The sequence below is a fragment of the Echinops telfairi genome, unplaced genomic scaffold, assembly GCF_000313985.2.
Source record: "Echinops telfairi isolate 266 unplaced genomic scaffold, ASM31398v2 ScPeMD7_6;HRSCAF=24_1, whole genome shotgun sequence".
NCBI lineage: Eukaryota > Metazoa > Chordata > Mammalia > Afrosoricida > Tenrecidae > Echinops > Echinops telfairi.
Genome location: NW_022103903.1, coordinates 12889458 through 12896194, shown reverse-complemented (window position 1 = coordinate 12896194; position 6737 = coordinate 12889458).

Genomic DNA, 6737 nt, shown 5'->3' with positions numbered 1-6737 from the left:
CTTTCCCTTGCAGAATAGCTTATGGGTTTGAACTTCTGACCTGTTGGTTAATAGCCAAGTACTTAGGCATTATGCCACAAGGGCATTTGCATATGATCCATGCTTCCCATCTGTGGGTCTGTCAAACTAGAAACAGATATCTGCCTCAAAAATAACAAGGTGACCTATTGTTATGTAAATGAGGCAAAATGGCCTGTGTGTATCAGTCCCAAATTGTAGTTTTTAAAACAGTTGAAGTCTGAATGCAAAAAAAAAGAAAAGAAAAAAATGTATAAATTCTATGTATAATTGAAATTTATATACATTCAATTACTTTGACAATTACTCAAATGAGACTATTTTTAGCCTTTTAATGTCTTCTTATTTTACATACCTTAGGGACTTGTGTGTATGGTAGAAAGTTCTGTGCTACAAAGACCATAAGGTGCTGCTGACCTTACAGAGCACTGACGCACTAGCTCCTCAAGTGGCTGGCTGCAGGAAAGTGTCGCAAAAGGCACAGGTGAGCAACCTGATTTTCCTCCATACAGTTTTCCTGTCATTTTCCCCTTATGGAGACACCCTGAATCATGTGCCTCTAGATGACCTCCTGCTATAGATGACAACAGCTTGAATGTAGCTTAAATCCAGGATGCATTTGGGGAAAATCATTGGCAGGTGTATTATTGTGGTTTAGAATAGATACAGCAAACCAGATACCAATTTAACAAGTTCTAAATATAATTCAGTGCCATTGTATGGAGACCAACCTCCCCACAGCTGAATAGGTTCAAGGGGTGGTTGTGCAATTGAGAGGTAATTTAAAGAGACGTCAGACAAGATAAAGCATGCCAGGGCTCACCTTCTTCCATGATGATTGGAACCAGAATGAGTGGGTAATTAAAGGGAAGAAATTAGGAGACAGACAGAAGTTGTGGGGTGCTCTCACCTCCATAGCCGTGACTTCAAGAGCCAGGTCTGTAATTTCACGAGTTTACATAATCTTGGGCACACAGGCCATGGTGACCACATATTTAACAGGAAGGGGTTGTAAAAGAGGCATACATATAACAGGAGGGGAATGAGCTAGAGGTGTATATGCAGTAGGAAGAGGAGGCACTAGAGCTACACATGTGACAGGAAGGCACACAGTAACAAGGTGGGTGGGTGCTAGAGTCAAGGTGGCAGCCTAACCTCGGTTGTCTTTGAGCTGGTTTGGCCTTTGGTGTCTGAGCTCTCCTCCAGTGGAACAATCTAATGATCCCCATCAGAAGGGAGTGGGCCCTACTTAGGGTGGGACAGGCAATAGGGTCTGATTGCTTTTGATGGGAGATAAGCAGCTGATATTCAAGCGTATACAGTAGTAGCCATGTGCCTGTAAGTAGGACCTTAAAATGGGCATTATTACGGGAGTGAGAGGGGAGATCATGTAAAAATATTTTACTTAGGAGAATGTGGTGGGGATGCCTCTCCAACCCATGAACATGAATGTTTCCTCAACAGCAGCCTTGGTCTGTGAGACTCCTTGACGTATGGAATGTGAGCATGTTTCCTCATGCACTCTCTTTCCAGTTGTTTACCAAACACTGATTATTATTATTTGAGTTGTAAATCACTCTCGGACTATTTTCCCTACTTGCTCCATTGCATAAATTCATTACACTTGATTTTTCCTAATTAGTCTTTTGAGTTCTGTTGCCAATTTGATATCATATAGACACATCTTAAAAGAGCACAATGCTCAAAGCAGACATTATTTACTAGTTAAACTAAACGTTTGTTTTAAGATTTCCAGGGATATTTTTGCTCTAAGATTTAAAGATGATCTCAGGGCAATAGTTTTAGGGATTCAACCTGTCTCCATAGCTCCAGAAAAATCTGGAGATTTTTGAGAATTTCAATTTCTGTTTTGCATCCCCCTGCTTTGAACGGGATTATTCTATGGAATCTTTTGTCAAAATGATTAGTAGAAGTAGATGGGGATCATTAAGTTTTTGGGTTTCATAGCCAACGGATCCTGTTTATGAAGGAATTCTGTTTCTTTCTCCTTTACCTGACTCTTCTACCTCTGTGGTTCCAAGTGAATAAAGACCAGTTATTATTATGTTTTAATCTTAGTAAATCATTTCATTGGGGGCTCTTACAGCTCTTATAACAATCTGTACCTCCATTGTGTCAAGCACATTTGTACATATGTTGCCATCATCATTTTCAAAACATTTTCTTTCTACTTGAGCCTTTGGTATTAGCTCCTCATTTTTTCTTTCCTCTCCCAACCTCTCACCCTCAGGAACCCTTGATAAATTATAAATTATTATTTTCATATCTTACACTGTCCCGCTGTTTCCCTTCACCCATGTTTCTGTTGTTCATCACCCTGGGGGAGTGGAGTGGTATAAGTTGATCATTTTAATCGGTCCCTTCTTTCTCCCCCCACTTTCCCTCTACTGTCATGGTATTGCTACTCCAATTATTGTTCCTGAGGGGTTTATCTGTCCTGGATTCCATGTATTGAGAGCTCTTATCTGTACCAGTGTACATGCTCTGGTCTAGGCGGATTTGAAAGGAAGAAGTGGGGCCAAGATAGTGGGGGTGGAGGGGAAGCATTAAAGAACTAGACCAGTGGTTCTCAAACTTCCTCATGCTGTGAACCTTTAATACAGTTCCTCATGTTGTGGTGACTCCCAAGCATAAAATTAATGTTGTTGCTACTTTATAACTGTAGTTTTGCTATTGTTATGGACGTTATATAAATAACTGATATGCAGGATGTATTTTCATTGTTATAAATTGAACATAATTAAAACATAGTGATGAATCACAAAACAATATGTAATTATATATTGTGAAATATTTATGTGTTTTCCAATGGTCTTAGGCAACCCCTGTGAAAGGATCGTTCGACCCCCAAAGGGGTTGCAACCCACAGGTTGAGAACCGCAGAACTAGAGGAATGTTGTGTGTTTCCTCAATGTTATACTGCACCTTGGCTGGCTTGTCCCTTCCTTGTGACCCTCTGTGAGGGGATGTCCAAGAGCCTGCAGATGGACTTTGGGTCTCCACTCCGATCCCCCTCATTTGCATTGATATGATTATTTTTGGTCTTCTGATGCCTGATACCTGATCCTGTTGACAACTCATGATCACACAGGCTGGAGTGCTTCTTCCATATGGACTTAGTTGCTTCCCAGCTAGATGGCCACTTGTTTACCTTCAAGCCTTTAAGACCCCAGACGATATATCTTTTAATAGCAGGCACCACCAGCTTTCTTCACCACATTTACTTATGCACCCACATTGTCATCAGAAAAACCAATCATTGAACCATTGCTATATCTATCTTTTCCTGATTATTACTCAATTTCTTAAACTAATTATTGCAAGGCATAGGACAGTGATACATAGGTTAGCAGTTATACATATTTCTATACCAAATGAAGCCCAATTCAGTCATTTTCTTAATTTATTCTTTATAATCATTAAATTTGGGAGGTACTCTATAAACCGATGCATTGTATTTTTGTTTTTATTGATACTGCAGCAGCTAAAGAAAAATCAATAATGACAAAATTCAAACTGATAATATGATGCATTTATTACATATTAAGTTTAAGTGATATTATGTTATGTATAGATTATATTATCTTAAATATGTCTCTATTATAATATTGAGAAATTTGAGTATATGATAAATAAATTTCATGAAATTATGACACTGTGCATTAAAGTTAAAATATTTTAATAAGAAGTGGGTTGACTACATTACAATGTTTGAGAGATAATGTTGAAAAGGTATAAATCATACAGAGGTAGCATTTACCAACTATTTGTTTATTTATTGAACTTTATACAAACAGAAATTCATTTTGGAATTCATAACTCAATTTTGGAATTCATAACTCAATTTTGGAATTCATAACTCAAATATCAAGATGATGCCAATACTGGATCTTTCTGGGTCTTCCCTCTCTTAGTTTTGACTAATTGTCAGCAATCCTTAGTGTTTCTTATCTTGTACAATGTACATTATTCTCATCTCTGCCTTTGTCTTCACATGACCGCTGTCTTGTGCAGGTGTATCTTTGTATCTCCAAAGTGCCCTTCCATTAAAAGAGCAGTCATTGGATTTAGGGCCCATTTCTTAAAATGACACCTATTACATTGGATGGGGGCCAACAATATCTTTTTGTAGGGAACACAATTAAACCCATTCTTACAGTGATCAGTACTAAAAACAACCCCAGGTATCCCTTCCTAGCTATGCAATCATAGACCAGCTATGTCTCTTCTGAGCTTGAATTTCCACATAAATAAATTGGAGCTAAGAAGCCTACCTCCATCAGAACTAAGTTTACTAAGTGACATTTGCTCATACAAATTCCATTGCTCTCAAGATTGGGAAGCTGGTGAGAAAAAGGAATCTTGTTCTCCTGTCTTTCATGCTCCAAGGTGTCAGTGATGAGATTTCAATACACATTTAACAGACTTTGAACTATGATCTCTATATATGGATTATTGTTGCTGTGTGGCACAATGACCCTAATCGTATTCAGGAAAAAAAATGGAGATGCAAATGTTACATCTGCATTTTCTAAACAAAGCAAAACAAAAACAAAAGCAAACTCACACCATTAGGTCTATTCCAAGTCATGACTCAAAAAACTCAAAAACACACCAGCCATCAAGTTGATTCCCACCCGTAGTGATCCATTTAGCAGCTGGCGTAGCCTCTTATGCCGCCAACCAAGCAACCCACAGTGACTGTGTCAGTTCCGAGGTATAGTGATCTTACAGGAGAGAATGAAATGTTCTCTCTGCCTTTTAGAGGCTGTCAGTCTTTATGAGCTTATATTACCCTATTATTCTCCCAAGACGTGACTGCACAGATTGAACTGCTGATGTTGTAACCAGTGGTTCAATGCTGACTGGATAGCACTGCCACTGCTATTCTAAGAAAGTACACATGTTTTTAAACATGAGTTCAAGTCGGTGAATGCAGCTGCAACACCAGAAGAGGGCTTAATTTCAATCACAACCAATTGACATAAAAGAAACAACAATGGCATTATTAATAGGTTTTGGTGAGATAGAAAGTGAATATCACTTCTGAAAGTATTTTTATGGAAATAATGTGGTAGTTTTGCAGGGGGGAAAAAAGCAAATATTCTAATATCAACCCTTTCTGATTATTTCCTGATTCATAGGCATGCATTTTGTCAAGTTTTAAAGTTCAAATTCTACAATTTAAAGACTTATTTTCTTTTTTACCACTCAGCACATTTTCATTGTAGAAAATATTTAAACTACTAAAAGGTTATTGTGTTAGTCTGGGTTGACCAGAGAAACAAATTCATAGACACTCATATGTGTATAGGAAAGAGCTTCATATACAAGAGCAGTGTCATACTGAGAAAGCATCCCAGTCCAGTCTAGATCAAGTCCATAAGTCCGATATTAGCACATATGTCTGATGCCTATCTATAAAGTCCTCATCAGACTCACAAAACACATGCAATAACACAGGTTTTGGGGTGGGAAGTGGATTCAGTAGCATGGTAAGCATCTAGAACTGGCTGGGGTCTCCATGTGGCTTCTCCAGCTCTGAAGCTATGGCTCCCATCAGCCTCTCCATGTGGCTTGTGAATGAGAATGTCTCACAGGGACTGAGCCTTATCAATAGAGAGTCTCCAAGGGAGTGAGCTTGTGTCCTGCCTCCAGTGAGCTATTTATTTCCTTAGCACCTCCAAACGAGGTCATCAAACTGCAACCTGATTGACAGACTAAACTCCACGCCTTCACTCATCCTCCTCTCAAATTGACAACAGATTATATAACTACCACAGTTATCCTCAAAAAAACCCCAACCATTTAAGATGCAGAGAATTTGCAAGAATAGTCTGCAAAATAATTGGTATCAAATTAATTCTAAATACTAAAGCATAGAACAAGTGGAGTTTTATTCATTATGGAAACTACAAAACATAGTTGAGGCCAAATCTACAGATGATATAGGACCTATGTACATATCACATGGTATAGTTAGAATTCTGCAGAGTACTATATTATATTATAGCTGGAGATATAAACATTTATTAATAAAAAATAGGAAACAGAATGTTTCCTTTATTTTCAAAAACTTTTTCAAAGCCCCTACTTTAATTTCTCATTCACACATTGACATACAGTTGACCTTGGGCTTGGTAGATTAATGGCACATCACCAAGTGCATATCAAACAAATGTGGCACTCTAAAGGCACAGTACCAAACTACAAATTGGATCTACACCCCTGGTTATATGATTAACAACGGAGCCCCTTGATGTGTGATTCCGCTCAACGTTCCTCTTAAGTCATTATCAGACAGCTGAGATCAGACAACATGCACTTGATTGCTGGCTAGTCCGATGTACATTATTAAAAACAGTAGGAACAAGAGGAGAGATGAGAGGAAAATCATTGACTTCTTTATTCCTTGTTGAGGGTTTATTTAGGAATAAAAGGAGAAATACTGCCATGTAACCTTATGTTGACAGCCCAAGTTTCCCCTTTATTCCTCTGCTAATGAAGTTTATGTTCCTTCTTTCTTTCATTTTAATTTTAATAATAAAAATGATTTTGGACTTGTATTAACTGCACACTAATTTTCATCAATTTCATGGAGAGTGGAGAGGTGGAGTTGTATGTTTAGTAATTGTCTGCTTCATTAACATCTTTCTTTTATTACTAAAAGTAAAAAAATATAAAAACAAGTGCTCAGG